Source organism: Cavia porcellus, unplaced genomic scaffold (assembly GCF_034190915.1).
Source record: "Cavia porcellus strain 051 isolate PalLab524CR breed Dunkin Hartley unplaced genomic scaffold, mCavPor4.1 scaffold_1, whole genome shotgun sequence".
Classification (NCBI taxonomy): Eukaryota; Metazoa; Chordata; class Mammalia; order Rodentia; family Caviidae; genus Cavia; species Cavia porcellus.
In genome coordinates this window covers 133,789,468-133,804,411 of record NW_026947484.1, presented here as the reverse complement: position 1 = coordinate 133,804,411, position 14,944 = coordinate 133,789,468, and the positions used below count along the sequence as shown (strand labels likewise).

Here is a 14,944-nt window from a genome sequence, read left to right as displayed (position 1 = left end):
ATAGATTACATATTGTCATCTTAGAAATATTTGTTCAAGTTACAAAATTAAAGCTTATATAGTGGACATTCAAACAGTGAGACCAAACAGTTCTGTTCAACGATCTAACAAAACTCAGTCATATCATTGTCTATCTTATACACTTAAATATACATGCAGTTATATCATTTAGAGCACTTTCTTTTCCTCTCTTTTGTACAATGACTATTACACATTTTGGGTTTTATTGCTCCCACAGTTCTTATTACTTTTTTTGGAAGAGAGTAAAACCAAATGTGACATAACAGAACAGAGTCGGTCAAATCAAAAGGGTGGACATAATAGATAATGTAAAAACATAATACAAGGTGATCAACAATGGTTACCATAATGCCTCCCACTATCTCTAATAGAATTGCCTATATCATCAGTTATAATAAAATTGAACAAAACAGTAAAGAACGAAACCAACAAAACCAAAACATTGGAGACATTACAGGTCTTCAAAAGTAGGTAATAGTCAACCAGAATGGGCGTCATAATGAATCCCACTATCTTCACAGCTGTTGCCTATACTTTCGAACATGGTACTATCAAGCAAAACAGAATAGAGGAACATCAGTCAAAACAAGATGGTGAGAGCAATACAGGGCTTCAAATCAAGTTAATGGTAAATCAAAGTGGAGTAACAGCAATTTTTACAAACTGAGGATAACATATTTTTAAAGAGATTTTATGAGAAAATTCAATGTATAAAAACAGATATCACTGCAAAGTCAATTTTTAAAGTTTTGCTTCACCAATCATAGGCATCTCAGCTGATGCATATGAGGTTGATTTTGTTCCTCAATGTGGAGTGTGGCTGTAACATACAATCTTACAGGGCAAACTGAATTCAATATCATGTTGTGTATTAAGGTTCCCCACTAATAGGGTGAATTTAGCCAAAAATGGAGGTTGGTTTCCCCAATACAATTTCTGTTTACATGTATCTCTTCTTTTATAAATTAAAGGGGGAAAATGTCCCCAGAAAAAAACTGTTAAAGTCAATGATTAGGCAATTCATAGAAAAAGAAAGTAGTGATCTTTGAATTCACAAGAAGGTATTTGGCATCACTTATAAGATAAATATTAACCAAAACAATGAGGTACCATTTCTCAAACAACAGACAAAGGGAAATGTCAACAATGCTGTTGGGAGGAGTAGGGGGAAAAGGCATTCTTACACTTGCTGGTAGGTCCAGTGGCATGACTATTCCACCTGCCCATGATAAGGGGTACACTGTCCACAGAGAATCGAAGAGTTGGTCAGCTTTTTATCATGCATGCCAGCAAATCTAAACAATACCAATGACTAAATTTTCCCTGAAAAAAATCTTTTGTGTTCTAAATTCTAAATAATTATTATAGTGACTGTTGAATTTCAATCATATATATGTAAGTTTCATATTGGTAAATTTTTATTACTTATTTCTCAACTCTGAATTATATACAGAAGTTAATATCATTTCTCTTTTCCACGTCATTTCCCCCTTCCCTGTACAAGTTTTGGATGAGTTAATCAGTCACAAAAATACTCGCAGACAGCCAGAAGCTGTTGTCAACAATAAACAGTAAGACACAAAAATTTTAAAACTGTTATTTGAAGAACAGTACATGGAAATGGTGGTAAAGGTAATTAAGATTACAACAATAAAATGTAAGAAAATATGCATTTACGCAGAAAAAATACAAATTTTTCCATACAAATTTGTAGACTGCCAGGGAGAGATAACCAAAGATGCTGCATTTGCATTCCCAGAAGAAACCAAAAGGGAAATATTTATCCAAGTAACTAGTTAGTTATAAACTAGTAGATCAGATAGCATCAATGTTCACCACGATTCACTCATTTTCTGGATTTTGCAGAAAAAGAAAATGTTTAGAAGTTTTTTTAAAAAAACAAAATTTAAGTTTAATTTTCTGGTGAAGACCTTTTAGTAAACAAAATTTTTCCTAGCATGACTATATATCTGACACTGTAGCAAAGAAAACATGTTTACATCTTATTTCTACTGATTGCTAATTTTATAATTACTACCGAAAACAATTTTGTCATATAGAGGAGAAATGTATCAAATAACTGCCTGCTCCAGGCATCAGATTTACTAGGTATGTTCCTGAGGAGTGCAAAATGATACAATCAGAGTGGAAGGCACACTAAGGACAGTTAGAAGTACAGTAACTTAGGAAATGATGTGCCTCCCTATTACTCCCCAATTCCTATGCTAAAATCTAATCCCCAGTGTAATGCAATTAGGAAGTGTTGCCTTTAGGAGGTGATTAGGTCAGGAAGGTAAAACCTGGTGAAAGGAATTAGTACCCATACAGCAGAGATCCCAGAGAACCCCCTTACCCTTAGAAGTGAGGCCACAGCAAAAAGGCAGAAAGAAGTTGGTTCTCACCAGGCATCCTATAACCAAGCACTTTCTTTGATTTCCTAGCCTCCAGAAATGTGAGAAATAAATGCTATTTGAGCTGTTCTGTCTATGGTCTCTTTCTAATATATCCTTAATGAACTGAGATAGTTACATAGTAACACACAGAAACACCAGGAGATTAAGAAAGAAATTAGTAAAAATGGTCCTATAATAGGAATGGTGAAAGGCGTAAGGTAGAGGGTAGAGACCAGAAATAAAACTTCTCTAACTACATTGTACAACTGGATAGTTTGGAATCTGAACAAACAAATGTTTTATACATTCAAGAAAATACAGTAAGTGAAAGATCTTAATACTCACTTATCTGAAAACAAGCAGATACGAACTTCATTGTATACCAAATTGGTAATATAACCACAAGAAAACATTGGCAACTAATGGTGGACTACATGGCTGTATAAAACGGCTCACTACTCACCTCATTGCCAGAAAGCTAAAAGAAAGAAAAAGGAAGACACTAGGACCCCACACTCCCCTTTGAGAAAACACCTCCTATGCCCTGAAGGCCTCTCACTAGACCCTATCTCTTAAAAGTCCCACCAATCTCCTTATAGTACCAAGCTGGAGACCAAGCCTTTAACTCTTGGATCTCTGAGTGACTCTAGAGAGGGGCTTTTATTTGCCAAAATCCACAAAGCTACTAAGTGGCAGAGTTATGACTTGCACTCCAAGTATTTAAGCTCTAGTCCAGTGGTAGTAGACTTGTGGCATGTGTGTCACAGCAGGCTGTGTTATCACTGAAAGCTCTGAAAGATTCACCATCACTACTCCAGTCTATTTTCTTTAAACAATAATGCTACCCTTTTTTTCCTGATCTTTTTTGGAGGGAGTGAGGTTGGGAGTAAGGAGAGAAGATGGGATCTCACTATGCTGCTCAGGCTGGCCTTGAATCGTGGGCTCAAGGGATTCTTGTACTTTAGCCTCCTGAGCAGCTGTGATGACAGATGTTTGCCACCATGCTCAGCTCAACTAACACATTAAAATCTTCCCCTCAATCATTGATTACCATTATATTATCTACTAAACATTTCTCAAACATATTCAGTTCTTTCCATTTTAAGGACCACGAATCTAATCCAGGTCACCATCTTCTTTTATACAATTAAACCAGGAGCCTCCTGACTGCCACTCCCTGCCAGCAACCTTATTTCTAATGCAGCTAGGGTGACCTTCCCTAGGTATAAATCTGATCACATACCTGTGCTTTTGTGTATAACCTCCCATGGCTTCCAAATAAACTTAGAATAGCATCCAGATCCTTTAATGTGGCTCATAACACCTCTGGTTTTCCTCTTCACTCATTATCTGCCACCCCGGTTTCCATATTCTGTGCCCACTGTAGTTCCTATTTCTCCAGTGTTAGGTCCTCTCCTGCTTCTAGTGGTTTTCTTGATACCAGTTTCTCTGGAATACTCTCCCCACCCCTAGACCCTTGACTGCCTGTCTTACATTCTTTCATACCAACATTCATATCTTTACATGGATATTATTTCTTTGAAGAAGCCTCCCATGATCTCCTAATTCTATGTAATCTGCCCCTCTTGTTTGTTCCCTAAGACTCCATAATCTCTTTATCACATATATCCTGGTCTTATCATATGAAACTATAATTGCCTAATTACAGTGCTTACATGTCTCAGTCCCTAAACTACAAATGTTAAAGAACAGGAAGAACTTACAGTAGTAAAATTACAATAAATATGGAGGAATTAATAAAATGTAATAGAAAAAAATCAAAGCTTTTGTTAAGTAAAACAATCTTTTTGTTAATCGTATTTTCTTTTTTATAAAACTAGTCTTATCATCTGGAAAACTCTATTCAGACCATTTATTTATTTATTTGGGGGGGGATCTTTTTCCTTTTTATCGGTACCAGGGATCGAACTCACAACTGCCTGCTTGCAAGGCAGGCGCTTATGCAACTGAACTAAATCCCCAGCCCCTAAATCATTTATTTTTAAGGATTTTCCACATTATCTTAATTATCTCTAATTTTCATTTATCTTCTCAAAATTTTAAGTTATAAAAGTTAAATGAAAACTACAGAAAGGAAATAGTTTAACAAACTCTGCTACCTTTAATCTCCTCATGCAGTTTTCAAAAGAATACTTTACAAAGCAATTGCTCTAGACTCTTCAAAAATGTCAATGTCATGAAGACACAAATAAAATCAAATAAAATTTTTAAAAATTTTAAGTACATGAAGACTAGTCTAAACAGAATGAAGAGTTAGGACAACTATTGCAAAAGTGATTTTTCTTTGGACTCTAGTTTTGTAAAAAGGGAGAAAGGAAAGAGAAAAGTTATAAAAAGATTTTTGGGGGGATGTTTTTGAGAAACAGGATCTCCCTATGGGTTCAGGCTGGCATTAAATTTAGGGTCCTCTTGTGTTAGCTTTGAGAGTGCTGAGATTACAGGTGTGTGACCTAACACCTAGCTATAAAGGGCATTTTTGAAACAGCTGGGAAAATTTAGACACTGTAGTGGTTAACTTATTGTGTCAACTTGAGACATTTAGAAGTTTAACTAAATCAACTTAGCATTTCTATACCCTACAGCGTAGAAGACCCATTCTAGGGTGGCTCATCTCCTGGATAGTATCAAAGGAAAGGAGGGAGGACAGATGAGGTTCTGTTCTTTGGAGGAGCTCCAGTCTTTGTCTTTGGCTTAGACATTGTCTCCTGGCTTCTAGCACAGACTCTTTAGTTTCTGCCTTGAATCTTTCAGACTTCTGACATTAGATTCATAGCCTTCTGTTGCAGACCCATCAGCCTGTGGTGTGGACTTGCCTGGGACACTGCAGTGAACTCTGGACCTGGGACTGAATCCTTTGGCCTCCGACTTGTAGAGAAACACCCTCTCTGCACACTTCCTCATTGGACTCTGTGGCTGACCATCATAAGCCAATCTTGTAATTTCTTATGTATATCTGTTTTCCCTAGTAAAACCCTAATACACAGTCTGTATATTAAACACTTTTATTGCTTCATTCTTACATTTCTCAAGTATGAAAGGGACACTGGACACATGTAGGAAAATGTCTTTATTTTTAGGAGAGCAGTGCTGAAATATGACATATGCAGCTTACTAATAGTTTAGTGTAAAAACAAGAAACAGAAACAGTGTACAAGTGATTCCTATCTGAAATGAGTAAAAGAACCTCTGATCAACAATCCTCAAATGCCTGCTGAACTCATACATTTAAAGAATTTCCATGTCTCAGTATATTTATATTCTGTAGCATGTAATGTTTTATTTGTTTATTTATTTGGTACCAGGGAAGGAATTATTTCTATTTTTTGAAAGAGGTATCAGTTTCAAAATTAATGTGGTTATAATAGTGTTAAAAGTCTGAACTAAACATAAATAAATAAAATAAAAATAAAAGTCTGAACTGATCATGTTTACAGACATTAGCCATCACAAACAGGCATGATGGGCAGGGTGGTGTACAACTGTAATCCCAGCACATGGGAGGGCAAGGCAGGAGGATTGTTGCAAATTCGAGACAGGCCTGACTACAGTGAGCTCCAGGGCAGCCTGAACTGCACAGCAAGTCCTTGTCTCAGACAAAAAGAAAAGTAAGTCAAATAGGCATGAACTTCTTGGCATCTTCCAAAGCTATCAAAATATTGTATATGCACAGAAATGCACTAATAGCAGGCCAGTAACTGCTATTCTTTTTTTTTTTTTTTCCTTTTTTCTTTTTTTGTCTTTTTAGACAGGGTCTCATTATGCAGTTCGAGATGCCCTTGAGCTCAGTTTGTAGCCCAGGCTAGTCTCGAAGTGCAACAATCCTCCCACCTCAGCCTCCCGAGTCCTGGGATTACAGGCGTGAGCTGCCATGCCCAGCTCGTAACTGCTATTCTTACAAAATCCAGCTTACTAGGTTGTCTGGGAAACTGGATTTTGGGAGAGTTTTCACCATTCCCTCAGAAGAACACCTCACTGTCCTTAAACTCTCAAACTATGTGGTCTGCCATCTATGTGCAAGGATATGGATATCTGTGTGTTCAGACTATAAAACCCTGCTCTCTAATGAGCTTCCTGGATGTACAATTTACAAGTGCTGTCAACAAGTCCATGATGGAGAGGTCAAGGACATCCGATGGGACTGCACTGGGAAAGTGAGCTGGGTTTCCTCAGACTTTGTACCAAGGGCCTTTCCTTTTGCTGTCTCCAATCAGAGGTATGAGTGGGACTGTACGCTGAGTTCTGTGAGTCCTTCCAGCAAATCATCACATGTTAAAGAGGTCTCAGAGGACTCTGTAATAGTATGCTATATGAGACAGTAGTCCCATTATTTTAATAGTCCCATTATTCTAGGGTAGTGAAAACTAAAAAAAATTTAAAACATTTTCATAAAGTCATATCAAAAAGAAATTTAATAGGCACCAGTAAGATTCTGACCTTGGATTACATGTTACAATAATTACTTCCACTCAACAGTAAATGTAGACTTCCCTTATAGGACAAGGAAGCAAAAAGATAATTAATTATGAGGAATTCAATAATACTTTAAGCTAAGAACTAGATCTCAGTCTCAAAACTAATACAATTATTTTTAAGAAATCTCATTTCCACACATAAAGACAGTCCCATTCCACCTCAAGTTCATATAAAACTAAACCTCTAGAATGAATTTCTAGAGCTCAAAGATTAAATTTTAAAACTCAAAATTTTCCATGGTCCTTTGTTTCTGTTTGCACAAACAGGATTGAGGTGATATCAGAAAGCACCAGGTGCTCATCTTCCCCTTCTGAAAATGATGCACAGCTCATATTACCGAAGGAAGTAACTGTTATTCATTCCTCAGAAGAGAGAAAACTTGGAGGCAGTACATATCCAAACTGTTTAGCTGCTTCCATTTATAAATAAACACCAAGATATTGCTGCCTTACATATCTTTTTTACAAAATATTAAATATTATAAATATTATTTTAAAATTAAACTGGCTAGAGTTAAGATTCTTTTAGAGACAAAACACAACATACATTTTTGTTTATCACTGAAAATGTAACTGTATTTGACCTAACAAGTTTCAAAGTGATTTTACTTTGGAACAATTCTGTTGGCCACAGAATACCTGCCCAAACTTCAAATCATTGTATGAATGGAGACAACTATCAAATGGGAATAGAAATAGGAGATTTGCTTTTCGATTGTTAGAAATGCTTTTCTATCTCATCAAACTGCTATGTTTAGGATTTAAATAATTAGGTGTACTATACATAGCCAAGGAAAAGATCACAGTAAAGTTTCATTCCGTTATGATTTTAATACTCTGCCTTTCCAAACTTCTAAACTGGAATTATTTATAAGATCACATCAGGTATGGCTGGCACACACATAATTTCAGTTATTCTGAAGGCTGAGGCCTAAGGATCTCAAATTCAAGGCCATCCTAGAAAACTCAGCAAGACCTAGCCCCAGAGTAAGAAATACAGAAGACTGAGAATATAGCTCCAGTGGCAGTGCACATACCTAGCATCCACAAGGCCCTGGAATCGATCTCCAGTATCACTCTCTCCAGAAAGAGTACTAGGATAGTCACAACACTCAATGGAAAGTCACTGCTTATATAGATTTTTTAAAAAGTTTGTTACTACTACTGAATTTATAAAGCCATAGTCTATGAAATATTAAAACAAAGGAAACTATTTAGGTCAAACACAATGAATAAAAATTATGGACATAAATCTAAAATTTCATTCACTCACTATTCAGTCAACATGAATGAATCATGGCTGAGAAAGCAAAGAAAGGTCTTTGTACTCCAGAAGCTTACAGTGGAACAGAAGACAAGCCAATTTAGCAATCTAAGAGGTAGTATATGTTATTTGTGCTACTACTGAAGCCAGTAAGATAAGACTTGGAGGAGCAAAAGAAAATGTCATCAATTTTACTGAGGGATAGGAGAGTAGAGGAAAATTTTCCCTGCAGGTAATGAGAAAGTATTTAAGGGTTATTAGAAAAGGCATTAGGATCAAATTTCTGTTTTACAACCATCACTGGCGGCAAAGCATAAAATGCCCTGGAAGCATGTACAATAATCCAGGTTTCGCAGGAGAGGGATCTAGAATGCACCCACATATTTAGCTGGGAAGAACAAGACAAAGAATGGAGGGAAGATCAGATTTTGTGTTGAACTGTTTAACACTGTTGTGGCTTGTATCTAGACGTTCCCTCAAAGTCTTGTGGACATAGCTGGGGCTCTTGGGAGGTGGCTGGATCTAGAGTGTGTAATGCTAGGATTAAGGTGGTGATGATAGGATTAAAGCTGCCCCACTTAGGTGTGGATGGCATTGCTCAAAGAGCAGGTAGACTGGATGCAAAAGGGACAGAAAGAAGGCAGGCCCCTTCTGCTGCTGCTATTGCTTGCTACTTTTGCTGCCTCCTGTCTTGCACTCCATGAACTGTTATTTACTCCCTACAATGCCCCTCTGCCAAGTCACCCTGCCTTGGAGCCAGCTGCTTATGGACTAAAACCTCCACAGACTGTGAGCTAAAATAAACTTATAGTCTTTTAACTTTGGGTGTAGGATATTTTGTCTCAGCAAAAAAGTAACTGAGACCAAAACTTACTGTGATATGCTATGCAAGTATAGACAGATATAAGCCTCATCCTTACTAAGACAAATCTAATGGTTTTGAATTGGTAGTATCAATGTTTAGTTGGTAAGAGAAGTTATGGGCATGGATGAGGTAATCCAAAAGCAGCTACTATAGTTAGGAGAAAAGTTAAAAATACGGTATAAAATTACATACAGTATAAAATATAATAATACAGTATAAAATCTCAACTCCAAAATTATAAGGAAAAAAGGAAGAGACACTGAAAGAGATAAGCAAATACTTACTGTGTACCTGCTAAGTTCGAAACCAGCCTGGATTACATAGTAAGTTCAAGGCCAGCCTGATCTACAGAGAAAGACCCTGTTTCAAAAACAAAACACAGGGCCAGGGATTTAACTCAATGGCATAGGCGCTCACCTGGCAAGTGCAAGGTAGTGAGTTCGATCTCTGGTACAAAAAATAATAATAATAAAACTTTGAGAAATAGTTGTCAGATACTCTGTAAAATGTTTCCTAGCTGATGTATGCTGATATTTCTCTCATAATGAGCCTTGGGTTATATATTTTAGGGAGGAAGACTACCGAGACAGAGTACCTCTGTCATTACTTCATATCAAGGATTTTTAGTATGACATCGCTATTGACACTAACTTTGATCACCTGGCTGAGGTAAGGGTTGTCATTTTTCTCCACTATTACCTTTCTTACTTTTCACAATGTAATCTTGTAGTCTTCAGAAGGAAGTCACTATGAGTAGCTCATACTTAAGGAGTTAGAGTTAGCCTCCACACCTTGGGGGCATGTGAGTGTGTATGTATTTGTATTTTTTAAATTAGGTATTCTTTTACACAGCAACTTTGACTATTTCACCCTCATTTATTAATTTATACATTTATATCAGTATGATCCAATATTTTGAATTATGATCCTCATATTTTGAGTTATGGTCCAATACTACTCTGTTTTGTTGCACAAACTGTTATGGCTTTGACCACTGAAAACTATTTAATTAGTTCCTGTGGTCCTTTAGCAAATCCCTGACCTGTAGAATTTTTGTGCCCCCTTCCCGCTTTTTGAGGCTTTCCTTACTTTCTGTCACTGTAAGATGCTCCAGGCTGATCTTATAGGCATTTTGACCCAGTCCAAGAATCTGCTGCTTCTCCACCTAGTTCCTTTTGTTGGAGAATGACTATGAGAAACCAAGATCTGAACACAAGATATACTCCTTGCTGGTGGGGTATCACTCATTAGACTTGTCAACTAACAGACGATCTACATGTATATCAACCTATGTGTACACATATACAAATGAGTATGTCCATTTATAATCATCTGTATTATCTACGCTAGACTGAAACATGAGTTCACAGTGATGCTGGAGACATTTTTCATAGTTATGAGTAGCGAGTGTCATAGCACCTAGTGAACATAGCCAGGGATGCTGCCACACATCCTGCAGTACACAGACTAGTCCCTCACAATAAATAACTATGTGTTGCAAAATGTCAATTGTATCTAGGCTGAAAATTCCTTGCCAACATTATATTTTATTTTGGTTTTTTGGGTGATGGTCTTGCTCTATTACCTAGGCTGGTCACAAACTTCTGAGCTCAAGGGATACTTCTGTGTTAGCCTCCCAAGTAGCTGGGGCAACAGGGGCCCATCACTGGTGAAAAACTTCTAATTTATAACAGTACAACCCAATAACAAGGCCACCTCTGAGAAATGATTTAAATAAAGAGTTCTTGAGAGTACAATGATGATTATTATACCATAACTACACATCTTGTCTGTTAACTAAGAAGTAGGTGTAAGTTAAACCTTAAATAATTCTCTCACTCAAGATTGTTTTTGTGATAATGGCTAGGCTAGGATAGGCTTCAGAATCAGGCAAAAACTCATCCTCAGTCTTGCTTCTGTCATTTATTCATTAACTATGTGGTCTTGAGTTATAACTATCTACTCAATAAGAGATCTTCCTTTTGGGTGTGGTGGTGTATGACTACAATACACATATAATTTAGAATAATGATTAGTTCTACTGAGAAATGGAGGACATATGTTAAGCAGAGCAGGCTGGGATTTGTTTCTTTATTTTTGTGACAGAGTCTTGCCATGTAGTGCAGGCTGGCTTTGAACTCAGTATGAAGCCCAGGCTGGCCAGGAGCTAAGCATGATCCTTCTAATTTTTTTTTTTTTTTGTCTTTTTAACTTTTTTATCGGTACCAGGGATCAAACTCATGACTGCCTGCCTGGAAGGCAGGCACTTATGCTGCTGAGCTAAATCCCCAGCCCCTGATCCTTCTAATTTTACATCCAGCTCCAAGCTGAGATTTAAGGATACAATTTAGGATGGTTACTGGGAAAATTAGTATTTCTTTTCTATCCCTTTCAATCATTTCTCTCTTTCTTTTGAACTAGTTTGTATGCTAAAAACACTTAATTTAACCCTGCTAATCTTTACTTTCATTTAACTTCATAGACATTTTTATAGATTTGTCTATAATGATCCATACTAAACAACTCCTGGGAAAGAACATGTCCTTTTTGTTTTATAAACTTCCATAGATGCTCAAATTCTCAGGCTTTAGGTCTCTGTTTCTTTATAGTATAATCAGAAATTCTTACTGCTTGTTCTCAGATTGAATTTCTACTGTCATCAGAAATTACACAATAATAGAAGCATTCTGAGAATAAATAATTGAAAAAAATAAAAAACAACAAAAAAACACTGTTTGGAAGAAAAATTGCCCAGACTTCTAAACTTGAGCTGTAAGTACTAGATATCACTTAAGGAAGCAAACTGAGAAAGTGTGAGATCAAAACTATGTGGAAATAATTCAAATATTGTAAGTAGTTTTCATTTCCTCCCTAAATATTCTTACCAGTAATCTCAATATCTACTTTGAACCTACTCAAATTTATCAGTGTTTTCTCAGACTATGACAGTCCTCACTCAAATACTGGCTACTATTGCCAGAAAATGAAATTTTATCAATATAGCCTGCTATAATTTCAGTTTATTTTGACAGACGTATGACATTGTTAATTTGCCTTGAGATTAGGTCGAACTAATATCCTTTATATTTTTCCTCAAAAAGCTGGGATTGGAAGTCCCATTTAATCCAGCTATTCCACTTCTGGGCATATTAGCAGAAGATTTAAAAACATCATATCACAGAGATATATGTGCACCCTTGTTTATAGGAGCACAATTTGTAATAGCCAGATCTTGGAAACAACCTAAATGCCCATCAACTAAGGAATGGATAAAAAAGATGTAGTACTTTTATACAATGGAGTACTATTCAGCTATAAAAAAGGATCACACTAAGGCTTTTATAGGTAGATGGATGCAACTTGAGACCACACTTATAAATGAAATAATCAAACTCATATGTGTAAATACTGTATGCACTCCCAAATGTAAGAAACTGTAAGAATAAATAAGATACAAAATCCTCAATAAATATTGTGAAAGGATAAGAATCTGCTCAAAAGGGAAAAAATAACTCAGGGAAAAGGAGAAAAAAAGGAATGGAAAAGAAAAAGATATAAATTTAATATACACACTTAAGATAGCTAAGATGACTGTGCTACTAATTAGTTCTTGGAACAAAACAGTTAACATTCATAGATCAATTTTACCTGTTTACACCTGGTATTCTGAGGAACTCTTTTGAAGATTACTAACAACTTTAATTATGTTCCTACTCCCTTGTTTTGAAAGCTTATATTGTCATTGTTGTGGGCTCTTCGTTATTGTTATTTATTTATCTTTTTTGTTGCTTGTTTTTCTAGTAATTTGCTTTGCTTTGTTTTGTTTTGTTTTTCCCTCTAAACAGAAAGGATAGATGTACATGTAGAGGCTTATACATGCTTAGGACCTCTTCTAAAGAGTTTACAAGAATTGAGTGTATTGTTTGATGATATGAACAGCTACTTTGAAGAAAAAGAGACATTTAAGGTAGCCATTACTGATTTCCTATCATCATGCTGTGAAGTCTAGGAATGCTTTTATTCTTTGTTTAGAATGGTTTTAGTTTGTTTTGTATTGTTAAATTTCAATATAGATGAAGGTATTTTGAAGAGAACAAGACACATTATGGAAGCCATTATTGATTTTCCTACAGTCTAGTTTTGAAGACCAGTAATGCTTTCATTTTCTGTTTTGATCAGTTTTATACTATTTTTGACTGAATTCATTGTATGTGAAGATATGGACAACTATTTCAAAGAAAACAAGACATTATGGTAGCCACTGCTGAGTTCCTGTTGTCTTGCTTTGAAATCCTACGCTACTTGCATTGTTTTGTTCTGATATGCTTTGTTCTGTTTTATCCTCTTTAAAATAAAAAAATAATAATAATAATGAAAAGGTATATATTTATAACATTTGCATAGCAAATATTTGCATCTGGTCATGCTTGTGTTTAAATTTAAAACTGATATGTATATTTTATTGTTGACTAAAAGGGAAACAATAAACTAAATGATATGAGGCTAAAATGTGTATCTCTATTCATTCTACGTATGGACACACTCAATCCAACTGCTTCCAATGACAAGTTTCCAAGAAATCAAAAGTTAGTATTCTTAAGTGGTGGCTATTTTCTTTTTTTCTTATTGGTACCGGGGATCGAACTCACGACCGCCTGCTTGCAAGGCAGGTACTTATGCTGCTGAGCTAAATCCCCAGCCCCTATGGCGGCTGTTTTCTATTTGAGCAAAAGAAAAACATACCAGGAACTCAGAAAAATACAAATTTATATATAATTTAAGAGTACAGTTTAAAAATGACTCTGCCTTCATTCTTTCCCAACTTGTATTAGTATATGATCATCCTTCTGGACTACTTAGCTTAGTTTTAAATACTTACTGTCAAGTAAATTTTAACAAGTTTTCTAGGTATACTCCTGCCCCCATACTAAATTACCAGAGTATCATGAACATACCTTGCTTTAGAAAAAATGATGGAAAAAGAAAGGGTACTATATCCCTTATACACTTTCATAGTACAAATTCTTTCAAGACGAAAAATGGTTTAATTCTGTATCTGTACGTAATGCAACATTTGAAGGCATATCAAACACCTATCACAACAAAGGTACCACAATGGGCATGGGAGGTAGTACTTACAAAAATAATGACAAGTCCATAATTCAGTATTTTTTGGCACTCAATCTGAAGCAGTGCAGAAGAGATCAGAAGGAGACAAAGTATGAAGAGGCCTTTAATGAGGGGGCATGGGAGAGGCTGAGGTTCTCTCACTAGACAAAGGGCAGGGACTGCTTGTATTATATTATCTCTCACTGGGGTGGTGCTGAACTGGCTGGTGAAGGTGGAGCTAGTGATGTTTTGTCTAGGGATTGGAGTGCCTTTGGTACAAGCGGGAACAAAAGGCAGGAGGTCTATTTTAGGTCTGGAGCACCAGAGGAAGAAGACTGATAAGGTGTCTTTTTATGGTCTCCTCATCATTTTGAATCTCTGTCATGATAATTGGCAGATTTATGTGGTTAAAAAACTATCAGTCCACACATTTACAGAGTTCCTAGTACAGTGAGAAAGATATAAATAATTATTTATAATGTAAATTATTCATACTGTAACCTCAATTTGGACACATTATGATGAAGATGCAGAGTCCTAAAGATATCACAGGGTATCTGGGAGAAAAAAATGAAAATACTCAAGGTAAGCAGCACTTGTGAAGATGGGATTATGAAAATAAGTTTGGAAATAGCAAGCAGTTCAACGTGGCTTAAGATATATGGTAGCTGGAGAAGGACCTCAGGGCAGACTATGAAACTAGAAAACCAGGTGAGACCAGGTTGTTGGTAGCCTCTAAGATCATGCTAGAGTTTAAAATTTTTCATCTACACAATGTAAGACATTGGATGTATCTAAG

The 14,944-nt window shown here is 36.1% G+C and overlaps 1 protein-coding gene and 1 long non-coding RNA gene across 4 annotated transcripts in view; one reads left to right on the top strand and one right to left on the bottom strand.

Moving 5' to 3' along the window:
* Positions 1-14,944, bottom strand: part of Magi3 (membrane associated guanylate kinase, WW and PDZ domain containing 3) — a 264,809-nt gene that overhangs the window by 142,178 nt on the left and 107,687 nt on the right. The window lies entirely within an intron of this gene.
* LOC134470734 (uncharacterized) overlaps positions 1-14,944 on the top strand; it is a 71,625-nt gene that overhangs the window by 44,471 nt on the left and 12,210 nt on the right. Inside the window, exon 3 of the long non-coding RNA XR_010039868.1 lies at positions 9,606-9,705. This is a non-coding gene — a long non-coding RNA (uncharacterized LOC134470734). The remainder of the gene's footprint in view (positions 1-9,605; positions 9,706-14,944) is intronic.